General features: G+C 41.5%; 1 long non-coding RNA gene across 2 annotated transcripts in view; it reads right to left on the minus strand.

Moving 5' to 3' along the window:
* LOC135417885 (uncharacterized) overlaps positions 1–18800 on the minus strand; it is a 95931-nt gene that overhangs the window by 61182 nt on the left and 15949 nt on the right. For both annotated transcript variants that reach the window (XR_010432257.1, XR_010432256.1), the window contains exon 3: positions 14791–15012. This is a non-coding gene — a long non-coding RNA (uncharacterized LOC135417885). The remainder of the gene's footprint in view (positions 1–14790; positions 15013–18800) is intronic.

Raw genomic sequence — 18800 nt, forward strand, 5'->3', positions numbered from 1 at the left:
GCACAAGCTGTGCAAGCTCAGAGATAATTTTTGTCTAATTTGGCATGGTGCTGAGCTAAGGGACAGAAACAGGGGACTGCAGGTAAGGAACAAAGGCACAATCCCAGGCCCATAGGTGACCAAGGCTCACAAACTAATAGCACTGCTATTTGCAAGAGCTCTTTGTTTTCATGACTGCATAAGTAACAGTAGTATCAGCAGTTCATAGTTGCTGCCTTGTCTCTTTGCACAATTTCTTATGGCATGTGGAATAAGGCAAGGGAATATAGCAGTGTATAATTATCCTTCTCAATTCAAACACTGCCCTCCCAGGCAAGAGCTGAATCTTAGTGCTGGGAGGAAGGCTTTTTCATTAGCAGTGGATACCCTGAAAGTGCAGACACCCAGAAGGAGAAAACTGAGCTCATTTGAACCGAGAGGGAAAAAGCTGCTGCAGTTCAAACTTGTTTAAAAATGCATAAAAGAAGTCTTTTGCACATTACTTAACACCAAGAGGAAATAAGATTTCCACTTGGAGAATGGCACAGGAAAACAGTTAAACACTGATTGCAGGGAAAGCAATTTCTAGAGGGCTCATGGGAAGACAGCAGAAGGAAAGTGACCCCCTGACAAGGAGCAGATTCCTCTCCCATCAACTGCACATGTGAAGCGAGCACAGGAGTTATGTGCCTTACACAAATCTCTTGTAAATTTGGCACCAAAATCATTAACTAGGCTGGGGAAAAACAGCAAATACATTTTTGTTTAATATTTGCTTCACTCATTCTCAGCAGCTCTGGTGCTTGGCTTCCCAGAACACGAAGGATACGAGTAGTCCTCACCAGTGATGTTACTAAGAGGGACACCCAACATTTCAAGAAACTTACTTTTCTGTGGGCACGTGAAGCACTTTGGCTCCTTAGCTCCAACTGAAAGATCCATCTCTGTTCCTCAGCAGAAAAAATCAGGTTATGCCCACTTTAATGAAGATTTAATAGCAAACCATTGAGACACAAGGTCTCAATTAGCCAGTTGCAGTACAGGATGTGAAAAGATGTTTCAAATATAGAAAAGGCCCTAATGGCTAGGGCACCCTCCTGGGAGGCGAGAGGCCAAGAGCCCAGGCCTTGCTCAGCTTTCTGCCCACCACCCAGAGACTTGTACTGATGCCAGCATCAGGCATTTCAGGGCCCAGTGAGAGCACCAAATAGAAGGGAGCATCAGGAAGATGTACACCAGAACAGCTGATGGACTGCTGGAGGGGTTACATGGGAAAATGGATCAAAGCATGCAGGGGAACAGCAAAGCTTGGGCTCTGCAAAGTACTTTCCGTGCATTCCTTGTATCCTTCCTAATTAAATATTTAATCAACACTAGTTCACTACAACAAACAAAGAGCATGTAGCAGAACTGCCGCCTTACTAATTGTCCAATCAGAAAAAGGCTCCTGCCCTTCTGGATCAGCAGCATTTCTGTAACAGCATTTACAGGCAGCAACAGTTTTCGAGGAGAAAAGCAGAAAGCTGGTCCATTGCTCTGAGTAGTAATCTGAGAGCAGGGAATTCCTATCAGCATTGAGACAATGGCTCCAGTTACATCAGCAAGGTGTTGTAAACCTTCAGAGGCCAGGCTAAGTGTCCCTGTCCAACGATACAGGGAAATAATGAAAACACCAGAGGCCACATCAGCAGAAGTGCCATATGGGTAACACTTCCCAGCGAACTAGGAGAATGGATTCAAAGTTAAATGCTCATACCATTGCTTCTGCAGTGCCAGCGTGCCAAAGTAACCACTAGAGGTTTGCCAACACAATCTATGCCCTTGTCCTTGTGTCACTGCTTCCAGCTCTCCAGCACACCACAGCTCCTGATTATCACTACAGGGTGCTCCAAAAAGGGTTAATACTTTGTGAAGTCTCAAGAGGTGAAGTTCAGCTTGCTCCTCTCCAGAAACCTTCTTCCCCATTGCTACACACCAGGCTGTTAGTGGGCACCTTCTTTGGGCTGATACTGCAATGGAGTTTGCTTTATTCATTGACTACCATGAAATCAGGCTGAATGGAGGATCAGCCAGCAAATCAGGAGGAAGACCTTGGGAGTACCTAGGTATGGTCTTTGGGATTTTTTTAGATTTTGCAACTCCACTTAATGGATATACAAATTGGAGAGTGTGAATCATTAATATCCAATTTGTGGAAGTTACTGAAATATAACTGTCGCGTAGGCAAATGAAAATATAAAGCTATCAGCAATATACTAATTTTGTAGTGCTCCACACAGAATGAGGAGCAGTAGTTTATAGATACAAAACTTCCTTGCCTAGAGGACCAGCCTTCCTTTCACCTAGATTGATCCCTAAAAGAAGCCTAATACTTCTGGCACTTTTCAGATCAAAGTATTTTATTTTATTTATTTGGAAGACTGAAGACAGTTTTCTAGTAGTGACAAACGAAAAGACAGCCTGAGGAACTGAGGTACCGAATGCAACAGCTGCACACGTCACTTTGCATTTCTCTTTAGAGCACTGTCACTTAAATCCCACTGGTCACTATCTCACATACTGTGGCAGGGAGAAACAGTTTCTCCCCTGCAGTTATAAAATGGTCAAACCCCAGGGGGTGGTGACCCTGGAAGTTTTGAAGTTTTAATCCATGAGTGCTTCTGCGAAATATAAACATACCACAAGCAAACGGAAGAGAAGGTTGGTTGTAGTTTGGTGGTAGAAGTGGTAGCCATGTTGTGAAAGCCATGAGAGGAAGGGGTTCAGAGCACCTTGGGGCCTCTGGGCCCCCCCCCCCCCCCAGCCAGTTGGGGGCTACAGAGACTTGGAACAGTGTTAAGCTGGACTATATGTCTGTAGCTATGAGCTGGGGGATGTTTTCCACCATCAGTGAGCAGAGACAGAGCAGCAGAAGCAGTGGCAGCATCCAGAGACTGTGGCTAAGAGCCAAGAGATAACTGAAGGAACAGTAAACAGCATGCAGCCAAGGAAGACTCAGAGTTGCTCTAGCCAAGACAGAAAGCTGGCAGAAGAGAGAGAGAAAGTTGGGGTAAGAACTGAATAAAACCCCCAAACTCCTTTGAGACCTCCGAGAAAGGAGGGAGATAGACTCCTATTAAGGAGAGGAGTCTTAGAGTGCTGCAGCACCAGAGAGAGAAGAGCGGAGAAGCTCAAAGCATCCTGGAAAGCTAGACCGGGACAGAGAAGAATGCAGAGGGGGTGACCTTGGCTCCCCCCTCACCATTGCTGCCAAGCTGGCAGCTTGAGGCAGAGCACAGGAGCTCTGCAAAGGGGCTTGAATCCCCTAAAGATAAGGACTGTCACGGAGACCCTGGAGCTTCGTGATATGACGTAGTGAGGTGACCCTTGTCCTGGTGAACACAGCCTACGGAAGAAGACCCTCGCTTGAAACGAGGGGCCGAGGGGGCTTGGATTCCCCCTCGTGTGTGCTGGCAGAGATCCAGCCACGGCTGCTGCTGCATGGGAAGAAGATAAGCTGCTGCCCTAGAGAGAAACTGCTGCTCTGAGATTGGAAAGGATCTTTCCTTCTTCCCTCCTGGACTTTTATTTGGAGGGGAGAAGAGATCTGGTCCATTGTAAATACTGATTTGTCATGGTAGAGATAGTTGAGATCGTGTGTGTAATGTATTATAATATTTATATGTACAGTCATTGTAATATATTCCCTTTCCCCATTAAAGTCTTGTGTGGTTGTCTGGAAAAAGCCTTCTCACATTGAGTTGAGATGTGGGAGGGGGTTTGAAGATAGAGAATTAAATTTTTGGGGCTCTCAAACCATGACACATACCATTCGTGTTGCGCGAGTTACAGAAAAGACATAACAGGACACATGGAAAAAATCCTTCTCTTACTTTGTGATCCATTGCTCCTGAATACTATTGGTCTTCTTCCAGGGTGAGCCTAGCAAAGATGTTTTGACTGAGATCGATCAGATAGGAACAAGTATCCCAACCTACTCAGAGAACAACTGGAGATGCCAAGAGAAGCCTTGCTTTGATTACATTTCATGGATCTTTACAAGGGATAGGTCAGGCAATGTCTTACTGGAGAGGAAAATTAAAGATTCCCCAAGGAAATGTGTACTGAAATGCAGTTTGGCTTTCTTCTTTTAATATCCTAGTGTTTGCCATCTGTTATTTGATGTTCTGAATTCTTATTTAAACCCTGTTTGACAAAGAGAACTTGATAGAAGAAAAATTAGATGTTCAAAATGAATACATAAGCTCTCATAGAAGTCTCATCTGTACATCATCTACACTGATCCTACATAGTGGACCACAAACCTGAGGTAATCATAAAAAAGCTTCAAGAGCAGTATCCCACCTGAAGGGAGGGTTTTGCTTAAAAATATTTTTCCTGATGTTTCAGGAGAAATCATTATCCCGTTTTAGTTCTTATCTAAAAACATCACAGAGGGCAGCTGTTTCCTTCTAAATCTTCATCATGCTGCACTTCAAGGATATTTCAGGAGCACTTTGTGCGGGTTTAAAAGCATCTTCTAAGTATAGATACTTTGCTCACAGAATGCATGTCATGAGTGGATACATGGTTTTAACATCCTTTGATTCACCTGAAGAAGTGGTTCCCCTCAATATTTGACACAAATAAACCTGACAATTTTGTGTTAGGTTTCTTTGGGTCATATTTTTTTTTTCTTCAGTACCTTTTGAGTAAACTTATTTTTTTCATGCAAAAGTCACCTCTAAAGTCTGACACAATATTGCACAAGGTTTGGAGTAATCCCGCCCCCCCCCCCCCACCTTCCAGCACAGCAACACCCAGCCAAGAGAACCCCAAACTGGGATGGGAAATATTTTTTTTTTATACACTAGTCATTTCCTCACTGACTACCACAAAGTTGTGGCACTTCACTCTGCTTCACTCTGAGTTTCTCACTTTCTCACATGACAGTAGTACATATGAGAAAGAAGAGGATCTTTCTCCCTTCCTTTCTGTATGTATCTACAGCTCTGATCACAGGTGAGAATCTTTAGATATTGCTCCATTCACTTCCATTTTGTGCTATTCTTCCTGTCCTATATGGATGGACTTAAAAAGTTCAGTTTAAAGCAGATTTTTTGAGGACAGCTATGCAGTAGATAACAGAAATTCTTTCCTATTACTTTTTCTCAGTACTAGTTTTAAAGAAATACAAGTCCTTCATGTGCACAGTGTTTACCATGCTTAGGTGTCTAGTGACATTGTTAGTCTCTAAACAGCCAGTGCATCCTACTATAAATTTCCTCTTTAACTAATTACCCCACACATTTCTGTGGCAGTGGAATACTATGGTTTACCTGACTTATATCTTCTAAGAATGGAAAAGATTAGAAAAAACCCAAATGTCAGGTAGCTAGGAACGTACTTTCTTCTGGGTTCTTGTTTAAGGAAAGTGTAACTCAGATTAATTTGAAATTAATACTTGAGTGCTTTGCACTCCACTAAAAAGTACCAGGTTCTTTAAGAGAGCTGCCACATGATGATTTTCTCTTGAGATGGGTACATTTAAGCAGAGCTGGGCAGCCATTCTGAAGACTACTTTTCATGCATGTTTTCATTAAACATCACATAGTGAAAACATAAAGAATCCTACTCTGGCAAATAAGAATTTCAATTTGGAAAAGCCCCAGTAACAGCTATTTAGCAACGGTAGCAATGACCCCAAAAATATGTATCAGTACTGAACTGTGCAGCTGGAAACCCAAAGGAAGTCACCAATCCTGTATAATGAGATTAATGCTCCTTCTGAAAGGAACTGTGCATTTTTCTCTCTTCCTCTCTATTATCTGTCTTTTATATTATCTTAAAAAATAATAAAAAAGCCCACACATTACTTTGAGCCAAAGTAAAGCTGCAAAGAAATAAGAAAACCAGCTATTACTTTTTTTGTGTGAGTGAAATGGAATCTAACTTATAAAACCATGCACAGGAGATGACCTTGTTTGTCTTACTTGTTTTTCCAACTTTGTTTCACTTAAGGAGTATGAAAATCAAATTCTTTTTGCCTGGTAACAAATAACCAACACCAGAAACCCTCTGAGGCTTGTGAATGTCAGGGGAAATTGATAATGGACTGAATGAATTTTCCTGGCAGAACAGCACATCAATGACTCATTCAAATTGTCACCTGAGACCCCTAAAATTCAGACCAGTGGCAAACACTCTCACTCCCTCTCCCCAAGTATGCTTGTTTATGATGAGATCCTTATTGCCCTGTCATTAACTTCAGGCTGACAGCCCACCAGACATAATCCAGTTAGTAACAGTAGAGGTCCATCAATACCTCATGCATCACCCTCCTTTGGGCATGCCCTTCTCATGCCCCTAAACACAAGTCCTTGATTTTACAGAGGGAAATTACATTGTTATGTCTTTTCATCACTACAACTAACATGAGCCATATGTAAATTATATGGGAAAAGAAATGCAAACAAAAGGTTTTATAATTTACTACATTTGGCCAAGAGATTTACAAACATAATTGAACAAATCAGCGCCAGTGCAGACCAGACTGTTTGCAGATTTAAATCTTGTTGCACTCCATGAAACCAGATACTGATTTTAGCAGTATCCTTGTCAGTGAGTTTCACAGGTTCAAATGAGATCTGTGTTTCCCAGAGCTGCCAGGGTTTGAGTTAGCAACTAACATAAACTCCAGCCTCAGGGATTTACATCTCATGGCAAATGAGAGGCAGATTCTGCGCTCCAGACTGAGCCCTTGTGCATGCCTCCAGCCCAGCTTTGCCTTGACAAGAAAAACCAAGAAACATAGGAGCAGGCAGAGTGTGAGCCTCAGGAGCTGTGTGAGTTACACACACTGAGCTGTTTGGCTCATTCTGGAGTTGCTGAGCTGTGCTGGGAGGAAGCTCTGCAGCCACATCTCAGGCAGCCTCCACGAGGCACATCTCCTTCTCACTGGTGGCTGGACTTCCCCCTTCTTCATGGTTTGCCATACTCAAGAGTTTCTACTCCTTGACCAAGGACACAGATGTTTCTGTGACCATGAGAGTCAGTAAGCAGTTAGAACAGGCTGGATTCAATTCTCAGATGGCCATGTGCCTTCAATGACACAAACAGGACTATAATTTTCATAAAAAGCAGCAGACCTCAGTTCAGGTAGGGCAGAAAACTTTAACACAAAACTAAGCTTTCTTTTAGGAATAACCCCAATATTCTCTAATTACTCAAGTCCCTGGAAAAGCTCACCCTACTGTTTTTATTTCCTATCTGCTTACTCTGCATTCCTGCCACAGCCAACACAACACACTCACAACTTAATCTATCGCTTGCAGTTCAGGATCAAGAGCTATGTTTTCCATCTATGTATCTATGTACTCAAGCAGCTTTTTAATTTTTCTCAGTGTGCACTAGGAACTTGGGGACATTTTCAGTCATGCTCCTGGCCCAAAATAAGCATCTAGATTATGGAAAGATGTTAACATGTTTTGAAATCCAGACTCTTAGAGTTATACATCAAGCACAATAAGGTTTCTTTTCATTTTTCTGCCACAATTACTTTAATATTCCTTTGATACTCTGATGGAACAGAGATTTGCCAGAGTATTGGCATCAGGGATGGATAAAGCCTCCCATGTAAATTGGGAGGAGGAGGAAGAGGCTGTGTAGGCAGATGCAGGCTACAAAGCATGGCAAGCAACGTTGGACCAATGTACCTGCTAGTACACTGGGAAGGTCAAAAATCTCCCTCATCCCCCTTCTGCTCTTCTAAGATATACCCTTCTGATGATCTCTGAGTGCAATGTTACAGAGCCCTGCACACTAATCTGTGCTATTTCTGCAGTCTGTATAATGGATGATGAATTAAACAGGTAGCCTAGGAAGAGCAATTAAGTGGCATTCTTGTATATAGCTGCTGAATCCTAAACTCAGTTTTACCTTTGCTTTCACCTGTAAAGGCAGATGCCCTGTGAAGGCTGCTAGTATACCTTGGATATCTTCATCTTGTTTACTTCAAGATCTCAGTGCTGCATCCCAAGAAGAGCATAATGCAATATGTATGTACTGTACACATGCACAGCATCTAATTATAGTAGCACTTTTCTCATTAATACTTTCTGACCCTGTATGTTATTTTCCCTGGGATACTGCTTACAAATTCCCTTCCTCCTCACCACTGTCCTCTTATGCAGACGAGAGCTGAGAAAAGCTCCTGCTGTGTGTGGAATGCTAATAATTGCCTGAGTTATCAATCAAAACAGATGCAGACAAAAGAAATCAGCATCATCAGAATATCTCTATGATGCAGCAAGGAGGTATTCTGGGCTCTGCCTGAATGAATGGGCCAAGCTAAGAGCTAGCTAGTGCCTGAGAATTACAGTAATGTGATGTGACATTTGCTTAAAGCCAAGTGCTTCTCTTAATGAGTTTCTGAGTTCTCACAGCAAAGTCACAGCTACTGCTCAAGGTTCAGAAAATCTGCAGATGGCAGGTCAGAATAATAGCAAAAGTGAAAAGCAAGAACAGTGAAATGCCAGGGAAAAGGAAATCAGAGCAAGACAAGTAAAACTTTCTAGGGGTTTTGCATTCAAAGGAGACTATAGGAGTGTGTCCCTGCAGACATATCTCAAGCAAGCTGACTCAGTCAGTCATCTGGACCACCACTTCACTTCAAGCATGTCATCTGTCCCCATGCTTTACTGCTTAGCTGGATCAGGCAGCAATCCCTTTCTGTGTACAATAAGGGGAAACTCATATCCTCCAACGTTAGTCATTTAACCAAGATTTTTTTTAACAGGAGCCATCAGTCATTCAGAGAGCATTACATCAATTTGAGCAGTGCAAAGATCTTCAGGAATCTAATATCCAAGGCATCAAGCAAAATGAAAATGTTTATTTACCTATTCATTGCCTTCCTTAAACATTGTGTTTTGTTGTCTCAGATTATACACATTACATTGCACTAATCTCATCATTTTTCTCTGCCTTGCTCCAGACATACTTGGATTCATGTTTATGGACTTTAAAATAAAATAAAATAGTTAATTCAGATTGGTGTTAGCTTGGTTGATTCAGAAGAAATGGCTGTCAAAAACATGTTGTTCTTTTGCTGGCTGTTAAAACTTTAGCAATCCCTGGGCTCTGCTACTGCCTCTCCCCAATGGCCACACTGGCCAGAGCTGGATGGGACACTGTCCCCCAACCTGCAGAGCCTCTCAGGCTTCAACCCAAGTGCCTCTCACATCAGGAGTGAGGGAGGGAAGAGCAGAAATAGCCCTTGCTGATCTCAGTCCCACTATTGCTATCACCAAGTTCTTTGTCCTGCCTTGGTATAATTTGATGCTGTTTTGACAGCTCTTTACTTGTTAAATGTGTAAAATCACTTATAAAGTCATTTTCAGGATTAAAACCCTTTCCTCTCCACCTTCCCCTCTACTTTAATTGAAGCATATAACTACAAAAAGGATTTTTACACATTTGGGTACTGCATCTCTAGAATGCTTAAGGATTTAGCTAGACACTGTCATCAATTGCTGAGGAGGTGGTTATTTCACTATTTTCATTTTTTCCCCCTCCTTAGATTACTTATGCACTTCTGTTAGTCCAAGACCACTCCCTCTAATATAGTGACACCGTAGAGAGAGAAAAAAAAGAAAAAAGCAAGTTAATGTGTGTGCACTTGCAAGTGCACGATATACACAAATAAAAGTAAAGAAACACTGCCAAAAGTAGGCATAGAATTGAGATACAAATTCAGAGATGAAGAGTGGAAAAAATTTACACTGGACCCGCTAACCCTACCAGTGCTGCTTCAGCCATGACTTGTAACCACCAGGCCCCTGATGGCAAATAAATGAAATTTAAAGAAAAGCAAATTTGTACATTTTATAAAAGCTATGTGCAGCTCTGCCTACTGACACCTGAAACTGCACATTTGTATTTTTCCATCTGCAGATATCCTCACTTTTGCACTCATTTATTGGAGGCAAACAAGCATACAGCTTGTCCAGACTGCAACATGCTGGTCAACAGAGTTTCCCCAAGCTTCTGCAGAAACCTGGAACCCTGTAGCACTTAAAGAACCTGAGAAATCAATGCCAGGCTAAGGAAGTTGTTTAATTTGTGGTTTCTAATTCTCAGCTCTGACTACTGGAAGGGGTCCAGCAGCCATGCCCCCCACCAAGCCTTTCAGACTTGGCTGCTTTGCAGGAACATGACAGATGACTCCATTTTACAAGGCAATGCTGAGGAAATGTCTTTATAGGCCCTGAAGCATCTTTAACACCAGGGCTTGCCTTCAGCCAAGCAAGTGAAGGTCCTTCTAATTACAAGTCTACATTTATTCTTCTACTTCTCTCCTATAAAAAAAGAGGGACTAGGAAATGCCCTATCACGGTAAAGGAAAATCTGCTTTTTATATCAGGTGGATTAATTAATTTAATTAGTTATTCACACAGCACTTTGAGACAGAGATATAAGAACTTAAGGGGGTTTGTAATTATAAAGTGTAAAATAAAGGTGATGCCAGTTACATTCAGTTCAGCACTTGACAAATACTTCTGCCTAAAATACATGTTACGGGCATACGTGCTGTCCCCACCTGTCCCAACAAAATAAAGGCTGACTTACAGTCATGCTAATGCATATGCACATGGCAATCATTCAATTTAAGATTATCTGACTTGACTGGGGAGGGTGCAACAGGTCCAGAGGGAATTGTCACCCTATGTTGTGTGTCTGAGACCATAAACTATGCTGAACAGGAGAAGCCTCAAGAAAATCTTCCTGAATCCTCCTTGACAGTAAAAAAATCCTGTTGTTTCTTTCAACATGCAGCATCTTGGGCAGCTCTAGGATTTGTGATGGTCAGCGGTGGCACTCACAGAAAAGGGGCATAATAATCCTTTTCTGAACAAACCAAAATATGCAAAAGCCCCAATGAGAACTCAATCCCTTAAAACATTATAGTTCACATTCAGGAATAAAACAGATTTTGGTTTTGATGTAATGCAGAGTGAGATGTTGAAGAAGCATCATTTTGTGTCTTAATATCTCAAGCTGCACTTGAGACAGTTATGCATTTTTAGCACCCAAGCCATGAATATTAATATATCCAAGTCAGTGTACCATTTTTAGATAATTTCAAGTCTAAACTATTAGACTTACATTACACTCTAAGTCTCAGATCTTGACTATCAAGTACAATCTTCAGACAAAGTGCTGTTCACGTATCTCATTCAGTGGATAGCCTAAGAAAGAACTTGCATTAGCTCCCAGGAGCTTCAAATTACTTGGGCAATTTCTGAACCAACAGGAAAAAGGCAAAATTTGCCAGATTAATGATTCATTGCGAATAATTCCCCTTGTTTTGCCAGAAATACAGTGGCAAAAAACTCCCAAACCCTCAAGCAAGATGCAGAAAGTTTACATGCTGCCCAGGTTGTGCTCAGATGTGTGACACTATTTATCTGACAGATTTCATGGACACAAAATAAAATTAGAAGTGGAAAGTTAAAAAGAAAGGAGGTGACTTCTGACAAGTTTTGGAAATTAAAAAAAAAAAAAAAAGAGAGACAGGAAAAAAAAAGCTCTCTAGTATGTGTGTTAAAGACTACCTATGTTACTTCAAAATTACCCACCCCAAAAGAGATTAAAAATGTCTTCCTGTTACATTTTGAATATGAGAAAGAACAATCCATGACGTTCTTGGGGCACTCCCAGTTTACTTTCACAATTAGTCAGAAAAGAAATGATGTATAGATAAAATGTACATAGCTGTAAATATCCAAGGAAAAGAAGATATTATTTATTGTCATCAGGCAGACTATGGATGCAAGCCAATGACATTGCACAAAAGAGGACTCAGTGAACAGAACCACAAATGCCACCTTTGCTGGAATGAACTTCTTGTACATTTTTTGGTGCTCTTCCCATCAAACCCTTCTGGCTGCAAACAAAACCACAGCTTTAAGAGCCCCTGGGTCTTTCAATCAGCTGCAGTCAAGCAAAGCCTGTCATTATCCTGATTGCTGATGGAGGCACCTGTATCTTTAGAAGAAGTCACCCTTTTGGCATGTGTCTGGCACCTGTGAAGGAAGAGACCCTCCACTGCAACAGAGAGCACAGTAGGACCTTCTTCCTCCCACCCTCAAGAACACCCCATATTCAGCTTCTCCTTCCCCAAACATCTTTTGTTCTTAAAGCTGCTGCTCCTCTTCTCCACCAGTCAGCTGTCAGGTGTATTTTTTTCCTAGCTGGTACCTCCCATGACTGATCTGTAGCTCACGTCTTTATACAAGTGGTAGACAAAACCTACAGAAACTAAACTTGCTCTGATGTCAGAGGATAATTATATTGGGATATACTGAAAAAAGACAGCCTATAACAGCTTCTTTTTTCAGTGCTATGTTGTCAGACCAGCAGAGTGTGTAGTTCCCACCGATGCAACAATAAAATTACACCAGATTTTCACAAGTGCTTCTGAAAGCCCAATACAGAGCTGAGCTCACCCCACCACCTCTGCCCCTCGAAAGGGAAAATCACAAGCACAAACACCTCCTTTTCAATTCCCTTGCAAAGGAGGTTGCTCCTGTGAGAGTGCAAAGCCCCTTCTAGCCACTGGCAAGCTCACACACCAGCACTCTCTGGCTTCTCAGGGACCATCTGTCCTAAGTATCAGGAATTCCCCATTTTTTTTCTGCCTTGAGAAAACCCTCTACATGCTGAAATTTATGAACATATGCACTCGTCCTAATTTCCTTCATGTACTTAATTGCCCAACTAGGTTAGAAAAACAGATCATGTTGAACAAGATGTGTTCACTGAAGTGTTTTAAAGCACAAGCCACGTGCTTTATTCACATAGATCCTCACAGGTTTTGCTTCCAAAGAAGAGATGTTTTTCCATTTAAGCACACTGAGTGTGAGTCCGGAGATCACATGAAATGTGCCAGTAATTGACATTCCAGGAGGTATAAACCATTATTAACATTCATAGCTCAGCCTAATACAAAATGGTAAGCATGATATAACTATTAAAAGAGTCTAGGAACCACAAAATATCATTAAACCAGAACAAGCATTAAATTCCCTAATTTTCTGCCTTTTTTTTGTTTGTTATAAGATGTTACTCTCCTTCAAAGTTGAAAAGTGTGGTAGCTCTTTGAAGTCCTGACAGTCATTATTCTTAAAAATTTCTCTTCTCCCTTTTCTAATTGCTTTTTTGTTCATGAAAAGTCAATTAAAAATCCCATAGATTGCATTACCAGCATTTCTAGCTTATCTGGCCAGTCCAGGGAAACTGTTTGGATATTGTGTCACTCTCTTTTATTATTTGCCTGCCATCCATTGTTTGAAACAAAAAGTCTAGTAAACCCAACAATTCAAAGAAGCAACAACTGTGGCTATAAATTTTTCCATCCTTATCATTCTACCTCAGCTTTTATGTATCATTAAATCTTTTGCATCTCTAACATGTAGACACACTTTTACAGACCAACTACATCATAAAAGTAATGCTTCTGAAATAAAAGCATTACAACAGCTATTCCCTCCAAATTATTTTTGTCTTATGTAAAGCTAGACATTTTTGAGGAGAAGATAATGTTCACCTCAATACTTTCTGATGTTCAAAATAAGATTTTTTTAAAAGGCTTTGTGCAAAACATCAGCATTTCCATGAATGAGTGATGGAAGAATTCAAACCTGGGTGTTTATTTAATCCTATAATTTTTTAATTCTTGATTTTTTTTCTGGAGATTTGTAGTCATGAAAAAAAAATGAAAAAATGATTTTTAAAAACTTGTTTTTGTGCAGAAGTGGAACTCTTGATTTCATGACTGTTGATTGCTGAAGAATTTTTTTTAAGAAGAGGTTAAAGTATCGCCAAAGAGCATGTTTTTGATGAGTCTGTGCCTTCCAGGTGATTGTGACCATATAAAGAGAGCTTATAAAAGCATTTTTCCAGTTTGTTTCCCCGTTTATTTGGAACAACCAACTCAATTCAAATGCAAAAATGAAATTAATCTCTGTCCAAAGGAGTTAGTCATCTATGGTTCCATCTACTAAGAAACATTACCTACAAACTTTAAAATCTCTAAGACACAAACCCTAATAAAATAGTTCCTCTGAACGTTTCATTGGTGAAAAAATATATTCAACACCATTAGCAAATATAGTCAACACAAAAAGATGTTTTCAAAATGAAACCTACTGCCTTTCCGATTCTAATTTCTTCAAAATTTTTATCAATTTTACTTGAAATAAAATGAACAGCAATAAAGTACACCATATAAAGAAATATTATGTTTCAGGATTAATGATGTTTGGAGTTTTTTTCCAAGGAGAAATATTAAAGCATTTTTCATGTAGGAAAAGTTTGAAAACATTCCTTGATGTTCTCTGAAAAAGCATCTCTTATTCAGAAAGACACACAATGAATTTTCTCAGATTTTGGTAGCCTCAGGTGAACTTGAACACGATCAGGGTACAAAATAATAAATAAAGAAAACATGATTGAAAAGAGGAGCTGGACAACTCTTTTCCCACCAAAACAAACAGGAAAGTTTACTCTAAAACATTTTCCTATGTTTTTAGGATGTAGGAAGCAAACAGGGATTATCTCTGCTTTCAGATATAATTGAGTTGTTTCCACTAGTGGAAGAAGGGGAAAAGATCTTTCCTTTATATACTTAAAATCATTTATTTCTTTGAAAAGCAGAGTTTGCATGTTTTCCATTTTAAAAGTGATCTGTTTCAAGAAAAGACAAAAAATCGGCACAGCTACACACATACTACTTTTCACACTTTCCTCAGCACTGGAGTGATTTCCTACCTTTTGGGAAGAGAGATGCTGGTGGTTTTGGCTCTAAGCTGAAAAGAGCTTTTCCACAGAGGCTTCTCAGGATGAACGTGTTACGAGGCAAAGGAGAAGCCCCTGGCTGGTGGTTTCAGTCCTGCAGACGGGAGTCAGGTTTCACTGCAGGTGAAACCTCTTGAAGAATGCCAGGCTTCCCAGGGTGCCCTCTGATCAACTCATTTTAGCACAGGTGAGTATCTGTAATTAAAACAAGGACAACTAAAACACCCATTTAGGATATGGCCTAATTCCTCCTCCACTGAGATCTGATGCAAGGACCTGGGCATCTGCTGCCTCTCAGCAGTTCTGCAATGCTAATGTCAAAACCAAGATGCTGGTGTGAAGAGGCAAGAATGTGATAATCAACTTGAATTGCTGCCTAAAGCTTGTAATTTCTCCTCCTGATCTTGCAGAGAAATCCATGCCATTGGAATTCACACCTTAAAGGAGAGCATGTTGCAGGAGGGGCAAACTAATTCCTGCCATTCTCTATTCTCTAAACGCCGGTGACATCTTTCCTTTCATTCATATCTCTAGAGACTCTCTTTTTTTTGCCAGCTCTCTTCAACAACATATCTTAAGACATCTAAACAAACATCCACGCTTTCTTCCCACCCCACTTAAAGCCTGATGCTCTTATTAACATTATGCAGGGAGGTGTTTGTGAGCATCTCCTCTTCTGCTCTATGGCTGCAGCCTCTCAGTTCAGCCCTATGCAGCCTGCCCAGGAATGCCTGGTTTCCAGAGCAGCACGCAGCAGAAATACAGAGACTCATCTCTCTACTCAGTAGGGGCTTCTATACTGCACTTACAAGCTGTATTTGCAAGTCAGACTATGCTCTCCGAGTTGTACATTTTTTTTACCTTTTTGTTGTTGTTATTTTACTCCCACGGACAATCTGGAAAATGATGGGGGAATTTCCTCCAGCCTCTGCTATATTTAGGGCTCATGTGTGCCGGGGACATCAGCTGTTAGCTGAGGTTGCCTAATTTTGTGCTGCATAATGACCTTACAGCAGAGGAATGGGATCCACTCAGAATTCCTTGTAGTGCTCTTACAGATTTCATTTGCTTGTAAATTTAGGCAAGCAGCGGATGTACTGGATGCCAAAGTGCTCTGTGCCACTGCGTATCTGTGCTGCAATCAACAGCAGAGGTGTCCATTTCTGCCTGCCCAGGCTCAGTTGAAAGAGAGAAATCAAATGTGGTTTTGCCATTATCTCCCCCAGCTCTCACCCCAGTCATTAAAGAAATGCCTCAAAAGAGACACAAAACACAGGTGTAGCAGTTTTGCAGTTTCTAAAAAAGCAGTTTGCAGCCATCCCTTGGAATAGCCTCTCTCGCTTATGAGCACAGCAGAGTAAATAAGCCAGCTTTTCGATGATGAGTTTTAGTTCCCTACAAAACCCAGTCTGCTGGGCTGGCAAAATCTGCTTGTTACCTATCTCCAATGTGTTTTTCCTTTCCTTCATGGCTTTTTCGTGTGCAATTACTTCCACTAGGTTCACAAGATGTGGATTTACACAAAAAGCGCACAAATCATAGAATTATAGAATCAGAATCAGCTGGGTTGGAAAAGACCTCTGAGATCATCAAGTCCAACTGTTGATCCACTACCACCATTGTTACTAGACCATGGCACCTAGTGCCACATTCAGTCTCTTGAAAACCTCCAGAGACGGAGAATCCACCACTTCCCTGGGCAGCCCATTCCAGTACCTGATTACCAATGATTAGTGCAATGCTCTTATTCCGCTATGTAAGGGCACTTGAAGCTCTCTCACCTTCCCCTGTGTTTTCATCAACACCTGTGACAATGCCAGCCCCTCCCTACAGTCTGAAGAACAAAGGAGGAGTTGTCTGCTACTCCCATACTAAGGGGTGGCCAGGAAAAGGCAGAGGTTTACCCCTAAGTTGCTATGCACTCTCCCTTTGACACTGGGTGAGCAGCCACTGCAGTGAGCACTCCCTGCAGCTCTCTGAACCAAACAGGCTGTTTACACCACACAGAGCAGGCAGAGGAAACAGGTGCCCACAAGCTCTTGGAAAACAGGGCTCTCTTTTTAGGGCAGCAGAATAAATGCCCTCCAGCTCACCTCATCCCTTTGTGGAATGTAGCATTAATGCAGGCACCCGTGCACACACCAGCATGGAGCAAACACAGCTGGGGAGGGATGTGGGTTTGATGTTTTCACAGGGGCGGGATCTCTTCTTCTGCCCCACTATGAGCCTTGGGCACTGTGCAAAGCAATCTGCTATCTCTGAAAGCATGGAGCAGAGGCAGTGACTTGCCATTCTGAGATGCAGGGTCGCAGCTCCCACCTAGCCCAGACCTCAGCGACAACTAGAAGTTTCAACAGCTGTCTCTGAGGGAGATAAGACATTGTACATTGCTTTTTCCATGTCAGTCATCAAGAGACAGGAGGAGCTGGAAGGCAGAAGTTTTCTCCTACCCATAGATTCATACCATTTTCCTTCCAGTCTCCATTGCCCATGGATCAACAGCGCTCACTCTGATTTCACTGGGGTTTTTTAGCAATCAGTCCTATTAATGTCTTAGAGACAAATCCTATGCACTTCTGCTACACTAGGACCTTCAGAGAAGCAACTGTACTTGCTAGTGTTGACTGTGCCTTCAGCTTCTCTGTTTTCAAGTAAGAGATCTATTAGCACAGACTTTTGTTACTCTGCAAAATACAGAAGTTTTATAGATCACAGCAGTTTACTGTGTTAGATACCAGTACTTCAACCTTTCCATTACTGCCTAAAGGACAGGATTTATGAAGCCACAGTAGTGATATATGACAGCTATACTTGTTACTGTAGTTGAGATTCAGAGAAAGGAGAGCTTTGTTTGTTACAAAATGGCATCCACAGAAGAATTGCAATAGACCGGGCATGTCCTTTAAGACAGATGCAGGGATAGATAGGAATATAATCATATCAAAGAATAAAGTAGATCAAAAAGATCAAATAGTCGGTAAAGATGGTACCTGTTGGAGAAGAACTTGTGCTTTTTTTTGCTGAAGAGATGAGTAAGGAATTCATAGATTAGGCAAAAGAGGAACAAATAACAATGAGTCCAGTTGGGAGATGCAAAGAGTAGTCATTATGGAAATGCTCTCTTCGTGGGTGCCCAGTCAAGGACCTAAGAACATCTGCTTTATGTCTCCTGAACTTAAAAAACACATCGATGACCGCTCCCTTGCGGGCAGGAGCAGCTACAAACGTACAGCAAGGGAGTGGAAGGGAAAGCAAAGAAGCAGCAGGAGTGAGACTGGTTCAGAAATGCTTCCACAGTAGGAGGCCCTGAGCGGACAGCCCCAGGTAGTATGTGCTGTCCTTGGAAAAGATCAGGTGTCCAACAGAGAAAAGTGTTTGGGAATGGGCTGTGCAGTCACGTCACTGTCTCATACTCTGTAGGATGTGCCACCCAGCCTTCCTGGAGGAGGAAAACTGCTTCTTTCTGCAGCAAGAATAAAAACTTCTGTGTGATTTTCAAGTCTTAAAACTCTGTCCTAGACATGCCTGAATAGTTCACAGTAACCAAGTCTTTCTAAACCTTAGCTGTTCTGTGGAAACAACGATCCGTCCTATGGGTGCTACAAACAATCATGGCTTGTGTAATACACCCCTTTGTCCAACAGAAGCTGGAGGACATAAATCATTTCAGCCATGAACACCTGCCAAGTTACATCTGGTGTGGTGTTGGCACTAATCTGAGCCATTTTTCTAGCTAGTGACCTACAGGTGAAAATCTCTGCATTCCCCTACCCCGAGTTATCCATTTGTTCAGAGTCAATATTTTATGTTCCCCATGGTGTTGGTGTTCATTCAATATTTAATGGGTGTGTACAGTGCTTTGTGGATCACAGCATATCACGTATTTCTGCGGAAATAATGTCAACTATGACCACACGAAAGATCTAATGTCATGCTTGTAAAATGTATGTTTTTATTGCATGTTAACATGAAGCCTATATAAT

This window comes from Pseudopipra pipra, chromosome 8 (assembly GCF_036250125.1).
Source record: "Pseudopipra pipra isolate bDixPip1 chromosome 8, bDixPip1.hap1, whole genome shotgun sequence".
Taxonomy (NCBI): Eukaryota; Metazoa; Chordata; class Aves; order Passeriformes; family Pipridae; genus Pseudopipra; species Pseudopipra pipra.